The sequence below is a fragment of the Panthera leo genome, chromosome B2 (genome assembly GCF_018350215.1).
Source record: "Panthera leo isolate Ple1 chromosome B2, P.leo_Ple1_pat1.1, whole genome shotgun sequence".
Lineage (NCBI taxonomy): Eukaryota > Metazoa > Chordata > Mammalia > Carnivora > Felidae > Panthera > Panthera leo.
The window spans coordinates 99,782,507-99,808,178 of NC_056683.1; the positions used below are offsets into that span (position 1 = coordinate 99,782,507).

At 35.4% G+C, this 25,672-nt stretch overlaps 1 protein-coding gene and 1 non-coding gene across 4 annotated transcripts in view; one reads left to right on the forward strand and one right to left on the reverse strand.

Annotated features, from left to right (window-relative positions):
- REV3L (REV3 like, DNA directed polymerase zeta catalytic subunit) overlaps positions 1–25,672 on the reverse strand; it is a 174,025-nt gene that overhangs the window by 134,628 nt on the left and 13,725 nt on the right. The window lies entirely within an intron of this gene.
- LOC122220816 lies at positions 3,032–3,135 on the forward strand. The gene has a single exon (XR_006202996.1). It is a non-coding gene; the product is annotated as a U6 spliceosomal RNA (small nuclear RNA).

Here is a 25,672-nt window from a genome sequence, read left to right on the forward strand (position 1 = left end):
CTAAAACAACTTACATATCTTTATTTCCATTTAATCATGCACTAAGTATACTACTTTAAACCTTCAATCACATTATGGTATGTTGTCAAATTACAGAGAGATGTTCTACTTAATGTGATCATTACCAGAAACAGATAAAAAGTTAAAGATTAAGAACTATCAATGTAAGAAAGTTTTTTCAGACAGTAAAACTTTCAGACTTTACTTAATAACAATAAAACTGAACTACCAAACATACTTAATATTTGCTCTGTCAAAAGGTAGAAGCAGCATAGCCTCTCCCCAACCCTCAAACCACCCCCCCCCCCAAATGTCACACAACTTTGTATATGAATTAAATGGAAGTTTTCTTAGGACTGTGTTTAGTTACTTAACAGTACCAGACTGATAAGGCCTATTAGTTCTACTAAGCATAAAATTGGTTACTTGGGAGCCTGAATAAGGCAGTTATAAGTCATGAAAATTAGAATTCTAAAGTGTTGGACAAAAACATATTGCCAAACTTATCAAACACAATGCAAACCAGAAGTCAGTGGAGTACCATCTTTAAAGTATTAGAAGAAAAACTGAATTTTTTTTAGTGATTGCTTTAGAATTTGTAGTATACATTTACTCTAAACTACCTCCACTGTCAAATAACATTATACTGCCTTTCATGGGTAAGTGCCTTAAAACAGTATTCCAAATTCTTCTCTCCTGCCCCTTATAACATTGCTACCTAATTTCACTTATCTATAAGCTGTAATCGCTCAATACATTGTTTCTATATTTTGAACTTCCCTATTACATCAACTAAGAAAACAAAAGGTTTTATTTTACCTTCATTTACTCCTTCTCTAATTTTCCTTTTCTCTGAAGAATTTAACATTTCTTGCAAGGCAAGTTAACAGTTCTTGTTGGCGACAGATTTCTTCAGTTTTTGTCTGAGAAACTTTTTAATTTCCCTTCACTTTTGAAAGATAATTTCAATGTATACAGAATTTTAGGTTGTTGATCTTTTTCTTTCAACACTAAACACTTCACTCTTCTCTCTTCTTCCTTGTATGGTTTGTGAAGAGAACTCCAAAGTAATTCTTAACCTTCTTCCTGTATAGGTAAGGTGTTTCTTCCCCTTCTGGCTTCCTTCAAGGTTTTCTCCAGGTCTTTGGTTTCCTGCAGTTTGTATATATGTCTAGATGTAGATTTGGTAGTTGGCATATTTCGTGTCCTCTGAGCTTCCGGGATTGGTGGTTTGGAGTCTGTCATTAATTCTGGAAAATTCTCAGCCATTATTACTTCAAGTATTTCTTTTGCTCCTTCCTCTTTCTGATGAGTCAGCCCACGAAAGGCATTCTTCACTTGTTACAGTACTTTTGATTTCTAGTAGTTTCTTTTGATTCTCTCTTAGGATTTCAATCCCAATGCTCACATTACCCATCTGTTCTTACATGTTACATTTTGTACACCTTTTCCATTAGATGCCTTAAGCATATTGATCATAGTTTAAATTCACCTTCTGATAATTCCAAAATCTCTGCTATATCTCACTAGGAATTAGGCTGTATTTACTGTATAAAATTTCCTCAAACGTCCTGTGGGTTTTTTTTTTTAAGTTTATTTATTTAGAGAGCCAGAGAGAGCACACAAGCAGAGGAGGGGCAGAGAGAGAGGGAGAATACCGAGCAGGCTCTGTACCTTCAGTGCAGAGCCCGATGTGGGGCTCAAACTCATGAACCCTAAGATCATGACCTGAGCTGAAATCAAGAGTTAGACGCTTAACCAAATAAGCCACCCAGGTCCCCCTAAGGTCCTTGTTTTTATCTCTCCTTGTTGTCTTTGGGTTTCCCTAGAAACTCCTTAAAGTGCAAGCCTCACAGTTCTTTAACCTGTAATCCCTTATTATTACACAGGAGCCCTGTTGATGTAAAATGTAGGGGGAAGGGAAGTATTCCATAACCCTATGATGAGGTCTGAGTCTTTTAGAGTGCTTTTGAAAGTGCCTTTTTTCCCCTCTTAGAAGAGACAGCAAGACTAGAGAGGAAGTTGATTTCCCCAAGTTGGTTAGGTTCTGGGAGTTTCCCCTTTGGGCAAGGAGAGAACAGAATGCTGTGAGCATACTGCAACATGGTGACTACTCCTCTCCTGCTGGAAGCATGAGGAAATACCCGTATCCCCAATCTTAACTGTGAGAACCTGGTGGAGCTTGTGGAGGAAAAACTTACAAAAGTGTGGGGAGCCCTCCTAAAACTGGACCCCAGGAGTTTTTAACTATTAAGCTAATCCACACTCAGCTTCTGGCTGGTCATCAGTTACAGTTCTCCTACCACTTCCTATTTACATTAGCTTATGCTCCCAGCAAGCTGTGATTCTTTGTATTCACCTGTCTCCCCAGTTTGGGGGGCATTAGTTTACTCTGCGACCTCAGTTCTCTGATGTATGTAAGAAGAATTGTTGCCTTTTAGTTTGTTCAACTTTGTTCCTGTTTTAAGGACAAGAATGGTGACTTTTCTTTCATGTCTGAGTGGAAACCAGAATTTTTACGCCCTTTTGATGTCTTTCCATCATTCCTTGTACACTTTATTTTCTGGAACAATAAGATGTTCCAGATTCATCTTGTAGTTTTCTCAAGGGAGTCTTGGTTACTTTTAGTGGAGAATGTTGTTTAGAAATCAAGATGTGGATACAAAGTATACTCATTGCTATGGGGGGGGTATCATTACTTCTAGAACCTCTAAGCACCGCACTGAGAAGTTTATATATTTATATACATACACACACATCCTATATTTCTCTATCCATCTATCCTTCTCTGCATATGGTAAAAACAGTTCATACTCATACCTCCAAATCCAACCCAACACCCCAGAGACATTCTAGCTGTCCCTATATCCATGTTTTTCTCTTGTCCAACAGTGAGAAACCTGGCTTTTATTATCCTAATATATTTATTCGTTTGCATAATCCTAAAAAACATAAAAAGTAGTTTCAGAACTACTACCTACTACCACTAAGAAAAGCACATATACTGACTAAAATTCAAAGTATTTGTTTAGTGCTCATTTCGGCAGCACCTATACTAAAATTGGAATGATACAGAGAAGATTAGTATGGCCCCCGTGCAAGGATGATTGGCAAATTTGTTTATTCTTCCTTTGTAGGGGGGAGGAGTGGTAAATTTTCCAGATAATGAAATTCACAATAACTATACCTTATTAATTTTGACAAATGTGTGTATCTTTATTAAGTTATGGAACATTTTCCATTTTCATCACCTCCAAAATTCCCTTGTACTGCTTTTCAGTCAATCCCCACTTCCTCTGAGGCAATCAGTGGTCTGATTTTTCACAATAGTTTTGTCTAGCACTTCATAAAAATGCAATCACACTGTATAATATTCTTTTGTGCCTGAATCCTTTTGCCCAGCACTGTGATGTTAATATTCATCCAGGATGTCACATGTATCAGTAATTCATTCCTTTTTGTTGTTCCAAAGTAACTTCTTCTATGGATGTATCAGTTTGTTTACCCATTTTATATATGAGACAAGAGATTCAAAGTGCCTAAAGTCACACAGTTAATCGGATGAGAAGAATTCCAAGGACTTCAGAACCACAAGTACTATAAACTCTTGATCCTTAGTGTGGTGTTCTTTTCACTTTACCAAAGCACCACTTCAAACAAATTTTCAAAGTAACAACAAAAACTGTAGGGATATATTTTTTTATCATATAAATTTAGTGATTTATAAGGAAATACCTATATAATCACATCACAGATGTAATATTTTTTTAAAAAATCACTGTGATAATTTTCAATAAATTCTTAGTAGGAAATGAAAAATATCCAAAATTAAAAGGTTATTGAATCAAATAGTTTTAAATCTTTAAGAATATCTGTACAGGTGACAACACTGACATTTCTTCCATAATCCATGCTCCTTCCTAATCCTTACTTCTGCCAATGCTGATTTCAAATTTACCTGGCATTTCTCAAATATCTCTTAAACATTTACCTTATCTTCAGTCAATTACAGGAAAGTAATTTGTATATTCACTAATGTATTCAGTTTAAACTTATTAACTACCAAGAAGAATACTCTCCTAATTCTAACATTTGTAAGCAATTTTTAGCCTTCTGAGTCTCTCAAGTCTGCCAAATCATCCATTTTTAATTCCCTACTTAGAAAATCCATCAATCTATCTCTCCTTAAAACATAACATAAAAGACAGTTCTTCTTCAACCCATAATCTTTAAGCTCCTTCTCAAACTACAATTGACTGAGTAATTCTGATCTAAGAATGATAATTTTTCTGTAGTATGAAATGCTACTACTTTCCCCTAATGATGAAAGTTTATGGTAGCACCATTCAACATGACCTTAAGTTACTGCCATAGACTGAAGGGTCAAAAGTAGACCACCAAGAGGGAGACTGCCGTTAGGTTGGGTTGTCCCATCACCTCCTCTATTGCCCCAAACATACATACCCTGTATCTTGGCGCAATCTCAATGAACTTGCTTAACATGAAGTAATGGAAAATTTGAGGTCTCTTCCTCAGAAGATATGAACGGATCTATGGATCTATTATATTTGGTGTAAGTTCCACTGTATGGTTCCCCTCTAGTAGGTTTCTAGAGCTCTCAGGTGTTCCAAAACAACATCTATCTCATAAGAACATGGTGAAGTATAAAGTGCACCTTGAAGTACTGAGCACTTGTAGACGCTATTTTAATTTGAAATGCTCCCACAAGTTAGGGATTATTATCCTAATTTTCCTAACATGAGAACAGATTAACTTTAGACCTAATCTACCATATATATCATGGCCCAAGAACTTAGTCTATAACATGAATAAGGTACATGAGACCAACTGATTTATCTTATTTCATTTATAAACCACAACCCTTAGCTCATAATTTATATGAAATAAAATTCAATTATTATTTTAAGTGAAGAAAATGAAACATTTAAGATGTAATCAGAGTGGTGAATATAAAACTCTATAACAAAACTTCCCAATGCCAGTCACTAGATCAAGGACAAATGATGGTTTCATTTTTAACAGCTATGGCAAAGACAGCTGTTTAGAATATGGCTTCATCTTTTGGTTTTAGGTTTTGAAAATTCCTGTGAACTTCTACTTTAATTGAAATTTTTGATATAGCCAAGATAACGTGTCTAAACAGCTGGACTCCACGTATAATGAAATTAGGCTTACTTGAAAGAAAAAAAAAATGCCAGGCCTGTAATGTTACCTGCTCATTTTTCCTTTTTGCTATTAGAAAAATTTTACAAAGTAGGTTAATGTTTAAGGCATACTTTCCTCAACTGGCAGAGAATGTAATAATTTACATCCTATTTCTTTCCCTAGAAATATAGTGGCCAAAATAAGGGAGATTTACAGAAGGCAACGATTAATCCAGAGAACCAACCTAGGTAGTCAGGCAACTGATCATCCCATCATCTTCCAGAATTAACTGGAGATAATAAGATAGAAATGAGAAAAGAACATAAACTCTTGGAACACAGCAAATTGCCTTGGAAGGGAAGGAAAAATGGAAACTTTTGGTCCCAGTTAAAGTGTCGATGAGAATATACTTCTATCTGAATGTTAAAAAAAAAAAAAAAAAAAGTGTTAAGAATGCAGGTGAAATAAAGACAAGACAATTAAAGGTAGTAAATAAATTTAGAAACTGGATTATTAAAATTATGCTTACAAAGCTTACAAAGAAAGTATCTTTTAAAAATATTTTCTTGCCTATTGTACGGAAATTAGAATAAACTATCAACCATACATTTTTACTGAACACATAGTACATAAATGGTTTTTTATAGGTAATATGGATTTTAAAATGAATTATATATAGTCTCTTGCCCCATCCCCAACTGGGGATAGGGTTTAGGGCACAAAGACACATATAAAACATTACAGAAATGGCAAACAAAATGCCCAGGGAGCCTAGAGAAAAGAGAAATTATTCAGAATGGGAGTGTGGCAATCGCTTCTCGGCCTTTTGGCTAAGATCAAGTGCAGAATGGGAGTGTGGCAAAAAAGATTTCACCAAAGTGCTATTTACACTGGGCTTTAGACGGGCAAGAATTTAATAGGCAAAGACAGAAAAAGGTAAAGCAAGAAAAAAAACAGAAGGAATAATATATGAATGGTATGGAAGTTAGGAAAAAGTGTAGGATATATTCAGGAAAATCCAAGTATGTAAGTGGGGCCGGAATATAGGGTTCATAGTAATGAGAGAGAAAAATGAGAAAAGAAAAGCCTAGAGGGGCGCCTGGGTGGCTCAGTCGGTTAAGCGTCCAACTCTTGGTTTCGCCTCAGGTCACCATCTCACGGTTTGTGAGTTCTGACCCCACATCTGGCTCTGCACTGACAGTGTAGAGCCTGTTTGGGATTTTCTCTCTCCTTCCCTCTTTGCCCCTCCCCTGGTCACACTGTCTCTGTCTCTCTCAAAATAAATAAATAAAATTAAAGAAAAGCAAAGCCTAGAAAAGCAGATTGAAAAAGAGATTGAGGAAGTCCCTAAACATTACACAAAAAGTTCATTTTTAGCAGTGGGGATTCAAATTATTTTGAGCCTTAGAGGCACACAGAATCTAGGTTCCCACTATCAGATGAGCCTATGTACGAGTTAAATTTCACTTTAACAACTGTGTTATCTTACAGCCATCAATCACCAACTCTCCTGCAAGATTTAGAATCAGAATAAATGCAGAAGCGAGTTAAACACTAAATTTTATAGATTCAGCTGTTCAATGGTCAATATGATTATAGAATAAATAGGGTAACCATATAATTTGTCATCTAAACTGGGATTTTTCAGAATACAAGCGGGGAACTATTATTGATTATGTTAGTATTAATTAGGAACGTCCCAAGCAAACTGGGGTGGATTGTTAACCTTGTTATAAAAACTCCCCAAATCAAAGGGACTCCTTACTTTTTCTTCCTTAGATTCTCTTCAGTGGGAAACTCCTACTATGAAGCAGGAAAAGAATCTAGTATTTGATATTGAGATTAGTGGCTATGGCATTTTAAAGAGATAGGCACACATTAAAAATGAATAACAGACCTATTCTTTTTATAGTAACAGAGACTTGAAGGGTGAATAACTTCATGCAAATCTGTCAAAGACTTCTTTAACAACAACCATGAACACAGAGGAACTACATACTGATTACTAACCTCACAAAAGCACATTTAGACTTAGATGGTATTCCCAGAGTTTCTGTGTTTATTTGAAAACAGGTTAATTTTCAACTATACCAACCATCTCAAAGCATATTTCTTTTTGTTTTAATACACTACAAGAAAGAAAAAATGTTTTTACTGCTAAAATTACAGAAAACACTTCATGGTTTGTTATGTGGGTGGTTGCAACACTTGGCCTTTAACCTCTTGCCAAATACCACATCACATGTGTTCTGAATCACCAGTAAACCCAGATGCCCTTATATGAGATATTTCAAATCCATCCAGAAGTTAAGAGACAAAACAATACGGTCTTCATGAATGAAACAAAGAACTTCTAAAAGAGAGAAAAGAGAGAGAAGAGAGAGAGAAGAAAAAAGAAAAGGAAGGAAGGAAGGAAGGAAGGAAGGAAGGAAGGAAGGAAGGAAAAAGAAAGAAAGAGAAAAAGAGGGAAAGGAAGGGAAAGGGGAAGAAAGAAAAAGGGAAAGAAAGAAAAACAGAGAAAGGAAGAAACAAGCGAACCAAGAACATCTAATGTCAGGACTTGAGGAAAATAATTTAACTGCTTTCTTTTTCTTTTAATGTTTATTTATTTATTTATTTATTTTTAATATTTATTTATTTTTGAGAGAGACAGACAGACAGAGCATGAGAGGGGAGGGGCAGAAAGAGAGGGAGACCCAGAATCTGAAATAGGCTCCAGGCTCTGAGCTGTTGGCACAAGGCCCAATGCAGGGCTTGAACTCAAGAACAGTGAGATCATGACCTGTCCAGAAGTAGGACGCCCAACTGACTGAGCCACCCAGGTGTCCCCTATTTATTTTTTGAAAGAGAGACAGGGTATGAGCAGAGAAGGGGCAGAGAGAGAGGGAGACAGAATCTGAAGGAGGCTCTGGGCTCTGAGCTGTCAGCACAGAGACTGACAGCTGGGCCCGAACTCATGAACCATGAGATCATGACCTAAGCCAAAGGTGGACACTTAACCGACTGAGCCACCTAGGTGCCCCTAATTAACTTCTCTCTAAATATTCATTCGGGTCAAAGTCTAAGACCAGATAAAAAAGGTCTTGCCACAACAAAAAGAAGTCAAAACTTTTGATATTAAAAAATATTTATATTTATAATCACCTTATGCCAGGGGTTGGTCAACTTTTCCCCTAACAGGACAAATAGTAAATTGTTTAGGCTTTGTAGGCCATAGAGTCTCTTCAAGTATCCATATCTCTCTCCATCTTTTTTTTTTTTTTTGGAGAGGAGAAAGAGAGACAGAGAGCACTGTGTACTTAGTATGGAGCCCAATGCAGGGCTTGATCCCATGACCCTGGGGTCACGACCCAAGTCAGAATCAAGAGTTGGACGCTCCACCAACTGAGCCACCCAGGCACCCCTATCCTTATCCTTCTGAAGCACAACAGCAACTACAGACAATATGAAAATGAATGGAAAGGGCTGTGATCCAGTAAAACTTTACTTACAATTGGATTTGGTTCTCAGGGCTGTATAAGAGTATAAGCTCTTTTCTAGAATATAAGCTCCTTTTTATCACTCGTCTTGGATAGTGCCTGGTACGTAATATATGCTCTAAAAATGTTTATAGATGAATATTATTTAGTAATCAAAAAAGAAGCAAAATGTCTGAGCTACCATGGGACAAACATCGTGCTTATTGAGTATTATTTGAGTTATTATTCTAGTTAGAGTTCATAGGTTGATATTTCTCACATAAAATATATAAATATTTTTCATTAAAAAAAATTTTAATTGTAATATTAATCATGTCACTACTGAACTCTGCCTACCCAAGATTAATACTAATTTTCTGGCTTTTCCAGGCCATTTACATAAATAGGTAATCTGATTACATAGTATAAGGACTGGAGCTGAAAGGTCATGTTGAGTTAAAGCCAGGATTAATACCATGGCAAGTGAGAGTGAAAGGCAGGTGGAAAGAACCCTGCAGAGAAGATGTGTGTGCAGGGAATGGAAGAAAAGACAGAACTGTCTGTACCATGCAGTGAAGATCTGAGAGATTTCTCTGCATTATAATAATAAATCTCCTTTTTATTAGAGCTTCTTTGAAAGGGCTTCTATTCTTTGCAGTTAAATGATTCCTGACTAGAAAATGGATTATGAAACATTTTGGAGAGGAGTTAATATCTGAGATGAATTCTTAAAAAATGAAGACAGGGTTTCTAGTCTACATGGAGTAATAGAGAACAGATTTACAATCCTGCCTGAAACAACAACAACAAAAACAGAAGAAATATATGAAACAATAGTTTCCACACATTGGACAATGGCTGGTATAGGAGAGTAATCCCTGACAGAAGGGAAACAAAGTCAGCACCCTGGGAGCAGAGGGAGAAGGAAGCCAAGTGGAAGCTCAACAATCTCCCTGAGCTGAGAAAGTATGAGTCCAAGACTGCTGGAATTTGCCTGGGAGAGTACTAGAGAGGAGAGAGTTGCAGAGAGATAGTAGAGTTGGTCTGCAGAGGGCCCCGTCAAGACTATTGAGTAGTATAGTATAAGCACATGCTTGTGAGGAATCTACCCAAAGCTAGGAAAAGAACTAAAAGGAACAGAGGGAACAATTCCAGGGGGTCAGACAGTGGCAAGAATAATTTGTTTCATCTAGAAAGGAAAGAAAAATCTCATATTTCACAGGACATCAGGCAGAACAATCATAATGTCTCAGTAGTGGCACAAAATTAGTCCTAGATAAAGTTTGCTCTGGGTTCCACCTGAACAAGCATAAGAATAGCACTGAAAGTGTCAAACTCTTTCCAAATAACAGTGTCCCAGAATAAAACTCAAGAATACTTCTAGGGGTGGGGTGCCTGGGTGACTCAGTCGGTTAAGTGACCAACTTCGGCTCACGTCATGATCTCACGATTCATGAGTTCGAGCCCCGCGTCAGCCTCTGTGCTGACAGCTCAGAGTCTGGAGCCTGCTTCAATTCTGTATCTCCCTCACTCTCTGCCCCTCTCTCACTCGCACTCTGTCTCTCTCTTTCTCTCTCTCTCAAAAATAAATAAACATTAAAAAAAAAAAAAAAGACTACTTCTAGGAGTGCCTGGGTGGTTCAATCGGTTAAACTTCCAACTCTTGATTTCAGCTCAGGTCATGATCTCACAGTTTTGAGATCAAGCCCCACATGGGGATCTTTGTGGGCGTGAGCCTGCTCAAGATTCTCTCTCCCCTTCCCACCCCTCCCCTACTCCCTCCCTCCCTCTCTCTCTCAAAAAAAAAAAAAAAAAAGTATTTCTAGAAATACAAAATATCCCAAACACAAGGTTAAATTCACAATGTCTGGCATGTAATAAAAAATTATCAGGCATGAAAATAAATAGAAAAATATGAGAAGAAAAAGCAGCAACAGAAACAAGGCAAAAACTGATAAATACTAGAATTAATAAAAATATCAAGATAGTTCTTATAACTGTAATCTGTATGTTGAAGAAGGTAGAGGAATGCTTGGACATGTTAAGCAGAGATGTGGACAACATAAAAAGAATGTGAATCAAAATTTTCATCTTACCAGAGATGAAAAATAAATGTTTGAGATGAAAAATACAATGGATGGAATTAATAGCATATTAGAAATGGTAGAATTAAAGATTAAGAACTGGAAAACAGCAATAGAAATTACTCAAAATGAGGCATAAAATAAGCCTGAAAGAAAAAAATGAAAATGTTAGTAACCTACACATGAGTTAAGCAGTCTCATATACTTGTAATTTGAGTCCTCAAGATGGAGGATAAGTGCTATATAAAATTACAAAAAAAAAAAAAAAAAAAGTGAGAGAGAGAAAGAGAAAGATAGGGACGTATGGGCTTAAAGTAGTACACAAGAGCAAGCTCTAATGGATTATGGAGAGTAGGAAAGAAATGGCAATGGCATTTGTCTGACAATGGCAGACAAGTAACACAGCTAGAAGCTGCTGCCTCTAAGAAAGAAGTAAGGACCCAGATTAGGATGTGATGGTAAGAAAAGAGAGAACTGAAAACATTTTAAAGGAAGAAATAATAGGAATTCATGATTAACTATATACTGGAAAGGACAATGTTAAGAAGTTTAAATTTCGAAAAGGACCAAACTAAGTTTGAATCCCAGATTTTTTACTTATTATACGAAGTTGGAGACGTTATTTAATATCTCTCTGCCTTAGTTTCCTCATTAGTAAACTGTAGAATATAGTAGTACCTATCTAATAGGGCTGTTTTGAGAATTAAATGAGTTAAAACATGGAAAGTACTCTGACATGTAGTAAGTGCTTAATAAATACTGGTTATTGCAGTTCTCAAACCTTTTGGTCTCAGGACTATTTTTCATTCTTAAAAGTTATGGAGGACCCCAAAGAATTTTATGTGGGTAGTCTATCAGTATTTACCATATTAGATATTAAAACTGAGAAATATATAAAGTATTGACATTTTCATTCATTAAAATTAATAAACCTATTACATGTGCACATGAATAACATTTTGTTTTTTAAAAGAAAAACATTGGTGGGAAGATACAAACTGTTTTACATTTTTGTACATCTCTCGAATGTCTGGCTTGCTAAGAGAAAGCTGGGTTCTCATATCTGCCTTTGTTCAATCTGTTGCTTATGTTGTTTTGGCTAGGAAAGACAACCAACCAAACTGTGTTATGTAGAAGCTAATTCACCCAAGAAAACTAAGATAGCATCTCCTGGGTAGAACAACTAAGTTTTAAAAAGGGGACAGCAAATTATTCATTCTTTAAATCTTAAGAGTGCTCAAGAGCAGAATAAGATATTAACTACAAACTATTTTAGTCAGCTCACAAGAGAAAGAGCCAGAGAAACTATTTATTAAATTTATCCCACATGAGCTATAAGAAGAACTGCAGAAAGGAGATGGAACCACAAAGAATTCCCATATAAGATAAAAGAGATGCACAGTTCTACATGAAGAGTAAGGAAATGCCTAGGCCTGAGCTGAGAGTTTGGAAAGTTCTAAGTGTAAGAAATCAGATCTCTAAAGGACACAGAAAAAGAGAGCAGGGCCAAGTAATGGAATCTGGGGCAGGTGGGGAGGCCAGGGGGGGTGCCAGTACTGGAAGGAAGGAAAACAATCTTCTTTTTATGGGCAGAAGATTTAAATAGATACTTCACCAGAAAAGATATGTGAATGGCAAATAAGCGCATGAAAAGATTTACAGTATCCTTAGTCCTTAGAAATGAAAATTAAAACAACGAGATATCATTACATTCCCACCAGAAAAAGATACAATTTTAAAAAGACTAAACCAGAAGCAAATGTTGAGAATATGGAGAAATTGGACCTTCCATACACTGTTAGAGGTAATGCAAAATGGTATAGCTACTTTGGAAAAGAGTGGTAGTTTCTCATGACCTAAATTTACTATATGACCCAGAAATCCTACCCCAAGAGAAATGAAAATATACAGTCACATAAAGACTTGTACATGACTGCTCACAGCAGCTTTTTCATAATAGTCCAAACTGAAACAATCCAAATGTCCAGTATCTACCATTGCAGTATATCCATATAATGGAATATGACTTAGCAATGTAAAGGAACACACTACTCATACATGCAACAATATGGATAAAGGCACAAATGACTACATATTGTAGGATTCCATCACATGAAATTCTGGAAAAGGCAAAACTATAGTAATTATAGTGACAAAGCAGATCCATGATTGCTGGTAGTGGGGAGAGAGGTTTGACTGAAAGGAACACAAGGAAACTTCTTAGGGTGATAAATTTTCTATATATCACGATTGTGGTGACAGTAGTTATAGGATTGCTACATTTGCCAAAACTCACCATTTGTATACTTAAAATAGGTCAGTTCTTTGTACACAAGTTATCTCAATAAAACTAATTAAGGAAAAATAATGAACACATCTTCCTTCATCTTATCTGTCACTCACCGGGATTTCTCAACGGTTGACAGAAAATGGCAGCAGGTAGGAAAGTAGAGACATGGAAATCATTGACAAGAAAGGATAGGGAGTCGATAGGAATGATGCAATCAAATGAAGAAATAATATGCCATTTTTATTAGGTTTCAAACATTCCAAAAATGAGAATAATCAGCTTCTAAAAGACACCTTGACCAGTCCAAAATATGTTTTGTTGTTAACAGTATTTCTTACATTATGTTCTAAGGGATACCTAAATCAGAAGTATCCTAGACCTTCTCTGCCAGAAACTCTAGGTGCAGTCCCCAGTCTACCTCTTAAGTTGCTCCCAAAGAAATTATTTTGTGGGGTGCCTGGCTGGCTTAGACAGTAGAGCATATGACTCGATATCAGGGTTGTGAGTTTGAGTCTCATGTTGGGTGTAGAGATCACTTAAAATTAAAAAATCTTGGGGCAGCCAGGTGGCTCAGTCGGTTATGTATTGGACTCTTGATTTTGGCTCAGGTCATGATCTCATGGTCATGAGATCAAGCCCCATGTAGGGCTCAGCCTGGAGCACGGAGCCTGCTTGAGATTCTCTCTCTCTCTCTCTCTCTCTCTCTCTCTCCCGCCACTCCTTCCCTCCCTCCCTCCACCCCTGGTCCATTTGTGCTCTCTCTCAAAATAAACTTAAAAAAAAACAAAAACAAAAAACTTCTGTTCTCCTTTAAAAAAATTGTTTTTAATATTTTTAAATTTATTTTTTTTTATTTTTTTTGAGAGAGAGCACATATGCTGGGGAGGGACAGAGAGAGAGGGAGAATGAGAATCCCAAACTGGCTCCATGCCCTGCACAGAGCCCAACCCAGGGCTCAGTCTCACCACAGTGATTTCATGAACTGAGCTGTGATCAAGATTCCAATGCTTTACCGACTGAGCCATCCAGGTGCTCCAAAATAAAAAAAATCTTAAAAAAAAAAAAAAAAAAAAGCAGAAATTATTTTGCAAACCGAATCAGAGAGAACCACTGTACTAGAAGGAACGTACACACGTGCTTGCATACACACATACCCCAATTTAGATTTGCAAAAAGCTCCAAGTCAATAGTATTAAACAGCACATATGATTTCTTTTTTTTTTTTAATTTTTTAAATGTTTATTTATTTCTTGAGAGAGCATAAGCAGGAGAGGGGCAGAGCAAGAGGGAGACACAGACTCCAAAGCAGGGTCCATGCTCTGAGCTGCCAGCACGGAGCCCAACGCGGGGCTCGAAGTCCTGAACTGTGAGATCATGACCTGAGCGCAAGTCGGATGCTTAACTGACTGAGCCACCCAGGCGCCCCTAACATATGATTTCCTTATGGGAACAGAGAATCATCCTTAATTACTTCCTGGAGATGCAAGGATCTCAAAAGAGATCATCTACCAAAACCATTTAGGAAACTCCCAATGTACTCAATGTATTGCCTTCCAATCACCCTGGACTTAAATAGACAATTTCTAAGCAAAGAAAATAAAAAGACCAGAGACCATACCAAGTTTGAAGTTCCATGTTGCCATATTGCTTCTGTTTCACCACTATCTAGTTGTTAGTAGCAGGTGATAGCCACTTTGATTTTAATTACTATTTGCAAATCACAATAGTTTCTTTAAATATGTGATTTTAAAAAGCATATGCTATATTTTCCTCTTAATAAATTCTGTTGATTTGTTAAAGAATTTCCTATGGGCTTTCTCTGTATATTCAACTTAATTTCAAACATCTTTAAAATCACGTCAAAAGAAAATACAATTTAATAATGAAACAAAACAATGTTAGGAACTGTAGAGAACAAAGCTGAGTGAATAGCCAAGTTCTTTACCTTCATGAGGTGGTGTGTGTATGTTTTACAATACACATAAAACTCACCATTTTAACTTTTTCAGTGTACAATTCAGTGATATTAAGCAAATTCACAATACTGTGTAACCATTATCACCATTCATCTCTAGAACATCTGGATCATCCCAAACTGAAACTCATTTAACATTAAATCCCCATTTCCTCCTTCCTCAGGCCCTAGTAACCACTAATTTGCTTTCTTTCTCTATACCACATACCTCATATAAGTGGAATCATACAATATTTGTCCTTCCATCATGAGTATTTTCTACTAATTCTTAATACATCTCTAGGGACCAAGCCCTGAGGGACACAAAGACTGGCAGCATACTAATCTGTCCTCAGGAAACTTACACTTTAATAGGGAAGTCAGACAAGTCAAAAACAAAACCTTGCAAGTCAGTGTGATAACAGCTCTAACAGAGGTACAAAGTACAATGGTGGCACAAAGGACTAATTAACTCAGGAAAGTTTCATAATGGAGGTAATGTCTCAGGACATTTTAAAATATTCACTGAATTAATTGAATGGAAATGGTCATTTCCTCCAGAGGAATGGCATTCATTCACTCATCAAACATTTAAGGAAGGACAACACTATACCCAGCACTCCACACCTAGAAGAGCCAAAGTTCCTGCTTTCCGTAAGCTGAAAGTAAATGCAGAACCATGAGATACACATCCGAGGAAGAGTTAAGTAGTTCAGACTGAAAAGCAAAGTGCTTGGGGAAAAATAAGATGAGGCTGGGAAAGGATTCAGGTATCAGATTATGGAAAAGTCATCCAGAGTTTTACTCTATACTGTAGGCCAGTTTGAGAACTTTAGAATATATAAGAATCATTAGTGGCACTTGCCAGAAGCACACATTCCTAGACAACCCCAGAGGTTTTTATTTCATATGTCTGAGATGGACCTCGGGAATTTGTATTTTTTTAAAGTTATGTTGTGTATGTGTGTGTGTGTGTGTGTGTGTGTGTGTGTGTGTTTTGAGAGAGAGCAAGGGAGCGAGTAGGGGAGGAGCAGAGAGAGGGAGAGAGAATCCCAAGCAGGCTCTGCACTATCAGTGCAGAACCCCATATGGGGCTCAAATCCATGAACCGTAAGATCATGACCTGAGATCAAGAGTCGGACACTTAACCAACTGAGCCACCTAGGAGCCCCAGGAATCTGCATTTTTAATGAGTACCCCAGGTGATTCTAAAACAAGTACATCCATGAACTACTTTTCAGGAAATACCTCTGTAGAAAATAGGAAACTAAAGATGGCTTCAAAGAAGACAATAATGTGAACAGATTATATGTTTTATTAATTTTCCCCATTTATAAAGTAATGCATGCTTTTATAAGATATAAAAGAGCCCAAAAAAGAAAAACACCACTCAAATCCATAACCTTCATATTCAGTATTTTATTATTTTCCTAATGTTTATATTATATAAACTTTTATTTTTTTTTAATTTTTTTTTTTTTAACGTTTATTTATTTTTGAGACAGAGAGAGACAGAGCATGAACAGGGGAGGGTCAGAGAGAGAGGGAGACACAGAATCGGAAACAGGCTCCAGGCTCTGAGCTGTCAGCACAGAGCCCGACGCGGGGCTCGAACTCACGGACCGCGAGATCATGACCTGAGCCGAAGGCAGACACTCAACCAACTGAGCCACCCAGGCGCCCCTATATAAACTTTTCAACAGAAGGTTCATACTATACAGACTAAACTCTATGTTCTTCACTTAGTCATGCATGTGCACATGTCCTCTTTCTATTCTTAGGTTTTTGATGGCTATCTGGCAGGTCACATGCATCATATAGATGTAACTACCCTTTTTTTAAGTACTTATTAGCAATTTTTCGCCTAGTTTCCTATACCACTGTCAATATGTCAACATTCGGATAAAATGTGGGTTTTAGAAAGATCACTCTAGTGACATCATAAGGGCTGAATTTGAAAAGAGGTGAATTCAGAGATAATCTGAGAGGCTATTACGATGGCCTAAAATTTTACTCAAAGTAGTAATAATAGAAATGGACAGAGAGTGGACTTGATAGTCTACAATCTACATGTAAAGATTTGTCATCTGTTTAAGATTATATACAAAGAAGTAATTCCTCTTCTTCAATAAATGTTTACCAAAGCCCGACAATGTATCAAAGAATGATTACCAAGAAAAATACACTAGAATACTACGCATTTGCACTTTCTTTTATTTGTGTATATGTGCATGCATAGGATCAGGATTCCAATTGCATTTAAGTAATTTAGAGTCTTCCTTTTCATCAGAGGAAAAACAATTCCCTATTCTGAACGTACAACTGCAAAAGTAGAGCCAGAAAGAGTCACAGTTGTCAACAAAAGCTTGACCCTCTGTTCTCAAGTTATAAGCTGGGGCTATAGTGGGAATTTAACACACTACACAAGAAGCTGCCCGTGATCAGGTTTACTTCAGTTTTTAAAAAGAATCTGCATATACTGGGGCTTTCTGCCAAAAAAGCAAATGTTTCATGCATTTGGCTCCTCGTCCTTTCATGCGGCTAGTGTCCAATATCAACTTGGAGATCTCCCCGTTTCAAAATCTGCCAGCTACTGAAACATGGGTCAAACAAAACATTTTTCCTTTCTATGAAAAAGTGTAATGTATCATGACAAGGAATCTTACTAGGTAAAGCTGAGATCACATAAAAATGCTTACCATGAACAAGTTCCACCTAACATTTTTTTTTAAATACTAATATCCATTAAGCTTCAGATTTCAAAAGTAAGGATTTTTTATAATTAAATATTAAATTCTTGAATCACACATATACAAAGATTCTGTATTTAGTAAATCTGACACATCTCAATTGATGTAAAAGAAAAAAAATTAGCATATCTTACTTTCTTTTTGAGAGTAATACTTTTTTTATTCATCTACCATATAATTCTTTAAAAAACTAGAAGTTTCTGGGGCGCCTGGGTGGCTCAGTCAGTTAAGCATCTGACTTCAGCTCAGGTCATATTCTCACAGTTTGTGAGTTCAAGCCCTGTGTCGGGCTCTGTGCTGACAGCTCAGAGCCTGGAGCCTGCTTCAGATTCCATGTCTCCCTCTCTCTCTGCCCCTTCCCTACTCACTCTCTGTCTCTCAAAAATAAATAAACATTAAAAAATAATACAAAAATAAAATAAAACAAAACACTAGAAGCCTTTTATCACTTTTGATAATTCAAAGCATATATATATATTCAAAAAACTTTCCCATACTTTGAAATTTCCAAGTTTTATTTATACTAGTAGGTTTATGAATTTTTAGTGATCTTAAAGCTTCCATCTACACTTCCAATAACTTCCAACACTTTCTCAATTAACTGACCACAAAAACCAAAACATACTGATTTCTTACTTGTACTGTACCTCATGTCTATTTAATTCTATATAGTCCCAGGGGTGCCTGGCTGCCTCAGTCAGTACAGCATGCAACTCATGATCTCAGGGTTGCGAGTATGAGCCCCACCCTGGGGAATAAAGACAACTTAAAAATAAAATCCTAAAAAAAATTCTACATAGTCCTAGGAGCGTAATAAACAAACATATGTGAGTCTAGCTACTTCATAATATGTAGTATTAATTTTTTATTCCAAATTAAATATGTACTATCACAATAACTGAGGCTCAGAATAAAAATCTAGTGAATTTCAAGGGATTAACATAGGTAGAAAAATAAGACATAAAACATAAAATTAAAACATACTGTGGTCCCTAAGTCATTAGAATTATATTCTATCTTCATAACAATAGCCACAATCTCATGGCCCTCAAATCTAATCAGACTGTTTTTAGGAGGGACAAAATTTATTATAAACTTACACTTTTACTAATAATCTGAAAGATCTCAGGATATGCCAAAAAAAGTACATGACTTTATACTATAGAGTCACCTTCTGAAATATCACTACTTCAGGAATAGCAACAATCATTATCATCAAGGAAATCTCCCTAAAAGATAAATCTCATATCAGAAAAAAAAAAGTGGGGGAAAATAAGAAAAAAATCATAACAAATCATGTAAGAGCTATGAGACAGTACCTGGTGCTCTAACATCCACTTAACTGAAATCACACAGAAGAGAGAGAACAGTTCGAGAGAAATACATGAAGAGATAATGGCTGAGAATTTTCCGAATTCAATAAAAGATACCAAACCACAGAACCAAGCAGTTCAGAGAACACCAAGCAAAAGCAAACAGACATATCATGTTCAAAAGTAAAGGCAAATCATATGCAAAGACAAAAAATTTTAAAGATAGAAAAAAAAAAAAGACACGTAATATATCGAATCAAAGGTAAGAATCACAGCAAAACTACATAAGCCAGACAACAGCAGAGTGGTATCTAAAGGGGAGGGGAAAGCAACCCACAATTCTATACTCAGCAAAAATATTTTATAAAAATAAAGGAAAAATAAGTCTCTTTTACAAAAGTAAAACTGGGATAATTTATTACCACCAGACTTACACTACAATAAAATAAATGTTAAAGAAAGTTCTTTGGGCAGATGGAACAGGATACAAGACAGAAACTTGGATCCACACAAAGAAATCAACAACACTAGGAATGACATAAATGAAAGTCTTCATTTATTTCTTATTTGTAATTGCTCTAAAAGGTAACTGTCTATCAGTGCCTGGGTGGCTCAATCGGGTAAGCGTCCAACTTCGGCTCAGGTCGTGATCTTGCGGTTCATGAGTTCAAGCCCCGCGTCAGGCTCTGTGCTGACAGCTCAGAGCCTGGAGCCTGCTTTGGATTCTGTCTCCTTCTCTCTGCCCCTCCCCAACTCATACTCTGTCTCTCTCTCTCAAAAATAAACAAACATCAAAAAAATTTTTAAAAAAGGATAACGGTCTAAAGCGAAAATAGTAGCAACATATTGTGTGTTGATAGTATATATAAAAGTGAAATGTAAGACAACAAAAGCACAAAAAATAAGCAGGAAGAATTGGGTACCCTTATAGTACATATAAAACTATGTACTATTGTATGATAGAAGACTTTGCTTAGTTACAAATGTGTATTTCAAACCAACAGCTGCCACTAAATTAATTTCAAAAGGTATACATAAATAAGCAAAAAGTGGAGAGAAAGGGAATAAAAAACATCCAAGTAATCCAAAAGCAGGAAAACAAGGCAAAGAACAGAGATAATAGTAGAAAACAGCTAGGACTGTGGTAGACTTTTAGTCTAACCATATTACTAATCACATTAAATGTAAACAATCTAAACACACAAATTAAAAGACAGACTACTGGACTAAATGAATAAGCGCAACTATATGCTGGATCCTTTCTACAAGAAACCCATACAAAAGCATAAATGGGTTGAAAGTAAATGGATGAAAAAAGATGTCTTGGGAGACGATTCTACACTGGTCTCTGTTGGGGTAGCAGTTTTTCAATCTACTTCTCCATACTTTATCTGCAACCATCTCCCATCTGCAGTCAATAAAATGAAGATCCCAGAAATCTCATGTCTAGTAACAGTATCTATGAAACTTGTGGCAAGTTAATTCATTAGTTTGCGAGAAGATAAAATTTCAAACACTTCATTCTTGACATGATATACATCATGTAAACACTAATAAAAAAAAAAAAAACTGGAATGGTTATATCAACAACAGACAAGGAAGATTTCAGAACAAGGAACATTAGCAGGGATAAAGAGGCGGCCTCACCAAGACAACATAATAATCCTAAATATGTAAGGCCCTAACTAAGCTTCAAAATACATGAAGCAAAAGCTGAGAACTAAAAGAGAAATTAATTAGACAAATCTACCAGTTGGAGACTTCAACACATCTCTCTCAATATTTGATAGATAAACATAAAGAAAAATTCTACCTTACTAGTGAGAGAAAAAAATACAAACTCACAGTGAGATATCATTTATGCCTATAACAATAAATTTAAAACTTAAGTCTGACAATTCTAAATGTTGGTGAAGATGTGTAACATCCGAACTCTCGCACACTGCTGGTGGGAATACACTTTGGTAGAACCACTTTAGAAAACAATTTGGCATTACCTAGTAAAGGAGAGTTGTGCATGCTCTTACCTCAACTATTCAACCCCTAGTATAACCATATAAATTCTTATACACATGCACTGGAAGGCATGCACAACAGTTTTCATAACATCATTGTTTGTAATTGGGGAAGAAAAACAGGAAACAACTCAAATGTTCAAAGATAGGAGAATGAAAAAATAAAATTGTGGTACAGTCATATATAACACAATACTATATAGCAGTGAAAATGAATGAACTACAGCTATATAATTCAACAAAGATAATGTCCAAAAACATAATGTTGGAGGGAAAAAATCACAGAAGAACAAGCACGTTATAAATAACTCCAGAAAGATAAAACAACATATTGTTTAGTGACATATATATTTGAGGTAAAACTATAAAGAAAATCAAGGAAATGATTAACCAAAATTCAAAACCAAAATTAGACAGGAGAGAAGGAGGCAATCAAATACTTCAAAGATATCTATAATATTCTATTTCTCACCATAGGTATTAAAACAGATAATTGTTATATTCTTTAATCTGTATGTACTATAGATACTCTCATGTTTTTATATATTTATAATTTAAAATGCTTACAAAGAATAAGCAATAAATACTGATTCACTCAGCAAATATTAAAAACAAGCCAAAAAAAAAAAAAATCACGAAATACAAATACATACATTAGGCCCAACTAGACACTGACACTCACATGACTCAAAAAGGCCACATGGTTATACTTAACAGGATATAAAACATGACATAACATGCCAGCAAGGCAGTGTCAGGTAGTTAGTCTTCATCAGGAGTCTGCAGAGCAATTCAGAGATACTCTTTTGGCTCTCCATAGGAGGCAGGTAAAGCATGAGAGGATGAGATCACGAGGGTTGGTGTAATAACCACCCTAGCTGAGAAATATCAAATAGCAACCACTATCTCCAGTTCCATAGACTGTCTCCTGAGCCTCACAACAGACTTGCTCAATTACAAGAGTTATCAAACCCAGGGAATGTTTCACACCTAAAAATGTAACTGATGGGAGCATAGCTCTCTTCATTCCGGATGTTAAATTAGTTTCCATCACTGATGAAATCACCAAAAGTCCTAAGGGCCTTTACAATCTGGAGACTTTCAAGTAATGCTCTGATTAAAAACAAAAACACCATCTCACGTTATCCAGTAATAAGTTCTCTTCTTCCACATGATAGAGAGGATGCACAGTGAGAACAGAGGAAAGACTTGACCACAACCTATTAGATGAATGTTTTCATCTAAGTATGTTGTGCACAATTATTAATTTTGTGTATCTGGAAGGGCAGTTCTATCAGCTTAGAAGTGGAAAACAAGACAACCAGATTTTCCATACTCTGCCTCCTGGCAAACACCAGGAATGAATAAATGGCCTCTTGTTCATAGAAGGATAAACAAGGGACCTATACAAATGGCAGCATAGATAAAACATCTTCTTAAATTGTCAACTGTTACATTAACAAAAGAAACGTAGACAGTATCTGCTGTGTGTCTCAGTAAAATACAAGAAAATTAATTTCCTATAAAATATCTTCCATAAGGAAAGATAATCCATTAAAAAGACACCAAGAAGAAATGAGAACATAAGAGATGTATGCAGACTAAGATACAAACCTATACTCTAAGAAATAAGAAAAATGACAGGAATAAACAACAAAATTAAATTCTGCACTTGAGATGAGAAAGAACAGAATCAATATTGCAAAAAACCTATCAGTAATGTAAAAGATGAAAATAAAAATGTTCACCAAGAATGCAAAAGACAGTGTTAAAAATAAGAAGATAGGTATAAAAAAGAAATGTGAACCAATCCACCAATAAGAGGTATTTAATTTTTTTTAAAAAAAAGGCTTAACAAATGAAATGAAAGCGATATTCCAAGGTATAATAGAAGACTATCCCAAAATAAAAAGCACCAGCATTTCTACAACAAAGACTTTCTTGTCTCAGTCAAAAATAAAAGATAACCAGAATAATGGCTAGACAATTATAAAGGAAAAGCATGGGACACATGAATACCATATTGAGTCAGGCTTTCATTAATACATGTGTGCAACAAAAAGCCATTTTCAGATATTCAAAGGGTTCAGGAAAAGTAACCCACAAGAATATCTTCCGAAAAATAGTACCTGAAAACATACTCATGGCAACCAAAGGAAAAAAGTCTAAATTGGAACTCAAGAATGAGTATAAGTGGTATGGTATAAATAGATGAGTGGTGGTACTCCATACCAAGTTAGTATGTAGAGTTGAGTCTAAGTTGTTCTACTGAAATTTAATACATAAGCTAAAATTTTTTTTGAAAAAGAAGATATACAATCTAAAATATTCAACATTTATAAGTTAGTCTTAAATATTAACTTGGGAAGCTAACAATGTAAAAAAGCTAAATTCCCTGTGTTACATAAAAGAAAAAATATTTTTGAGTTGTTCTTAAATTATATAGTTACAACTACATTTCTGTACTTATGCTTTTAAGATGATTTTTGTATTTTTTAAAATAAAACATAAAACAATCTATCCTGAAAAAAGCCAAAAGTGAAACAAAATTAATAAAATGTACAAAATTATAGGAGTAAAAATCAAAAATATCAATAACAACAAATTTTTATTGTTTAAACCCTTTCTATTGGAAAAATCCTCAGATGGGGTTAAAAAATGAAACGACATAAAAAAAGATTAGAAATAGTGATAGACAATGATACTATCATGGAAATAGTAAAACTAAAAGGAAACAGGAATAACAATTTTGGTGTTGGAGAAAAAGTAGGATTCAAGAAGAAAAGAATTAAAGTGTCTCTGTAAACTGAGACAACAATGTTTACAAAGCTATTCAAATACAGTGTATGAACTAGCTGTTTGTTATTGGTCTGGAACAAGAAAAGTTTAAAACTTGAAAGTAAGCATGTAGAAACTCTTAGTGCAACCGGACAGGGGAATTGCATACCTGTTTAATATAATGCTAAAAAAGGAAGCTTGTATTTTGCTTGGTTTCTCTTCCTTGTTTCATTTTTCTAGTAATTCACTTCTAATGTATTTTAAAGTACATTTTCTAATGTATGAGAAAAAAATTTGATTCTTTGCTACAGTTTGAAAGCACTGCCATAAAAGACCCATTAGTTGTGAAGTTTTATGTGCCAAATAATTCAACATCAAAATATACAAAATATACAAAGTTAAAACAATTAGAGATGTCAGGCAAAAATGAAGAACAAAATGAAGTGAGAAGCAATTTCATTCCATGATGTAATTACGTAAAAATATAAGTATACAGAGGATGAAAACATATCATGAAATGTTATATATATTTTTTAGGAAGTCGTCCATTAGAAGATGTCCCATCAACTTAATATTAACTTTCCAGAATGGAAAATTACTGTGTTAAATGTATACACTGCAAGATGTATTACAACCTCAGAAATACCTAAATTTCTTTTAATCAAGGAATTATATGTTCACAATTTGGTATCAAATAAAGGGACAACTGTTTTTATTGAAGTATAGCTGACATACAATATTATACTAGTTTCAGGTATAAAACCATGATTCAACAATTATATGCATTATGAAATGCTCACTATGATTTAATTACAGTTACCATCTGGAAAACCTTGTAATTGTCAATGAAACATTTATAACGATACTGATGATATAACAGACCTTAAAGAACATTTCAACAACTTTGAAAAATTAAAAACTAATGCGTGGCAAAAACTAGTTTTCTACCATTTCCCACTATAAGTCACTTAGGATTCTCTGTTTTTGTATCCTGCTGGGTAAAATTATGTATGAAGAAAAGGTTTGACAACTTTAGAAACTTTTGAAAACTACATTAAATGACTCAAGACACATTCATGTCTACAGCCTTGCAGTCTTCTAATCCCCTTTTATACAGAAGTCAAGGGGAAAAGTCCAAGTATTTCACAATGTCAGATGCCACACAGGAGATCATAGATGCGTCTGCTACCCTCTTCCTACCTCCCTACAATCTGATTAAAAATGACACTGTTTAGATAGTGGGCAGCATTACTACTTTCTCAAAAAAGGTCAGAGTCTGTTGTCTTTCCTCTATTTGGCCCACCGGGCAAAGGCTAGTCTAATCTAGCCACTCTAATACAGCTACATGGTTGATTAGGTAAAGGCTGGCTAAATAGGTAAAGAGTTATATATGAGTCAGAGCATTGCCTGAACCGCTGTTATTTATGCATGTGTGCACATTATACACACACAAACACACACACACACACACACACACACACTGAACAAGACTCAAAGCAGTATTATTAACAAGTTATTCTAAGTAACACAAATTTTCTCCACCTATGCTACACAGTCTAATCATCTAAAAATAGCCCCAAAAGGAGTGGTCTCACAATAGACCCAAACTTAGAAAGAAACAAATCAAAATTAAGATCCTTTTGAAACTGTTCATTTTAAGTTGAGTCATAACATTTTAAAAAGTAAGTTCTTTAAAGAAGAAGTGATAAAGTCAGGATCTTTTTCTTCCCTTCCCATGCCTAATGTTTTAAAACTAATTTCAACTAAATGTGATCTAAAGCCTCATGTAAGATATAAAAAGTTCTTTATAAAATGAAAAAATTATTTAAATAAAATGTATTTACCGTAAGAATAAACTGGGAAA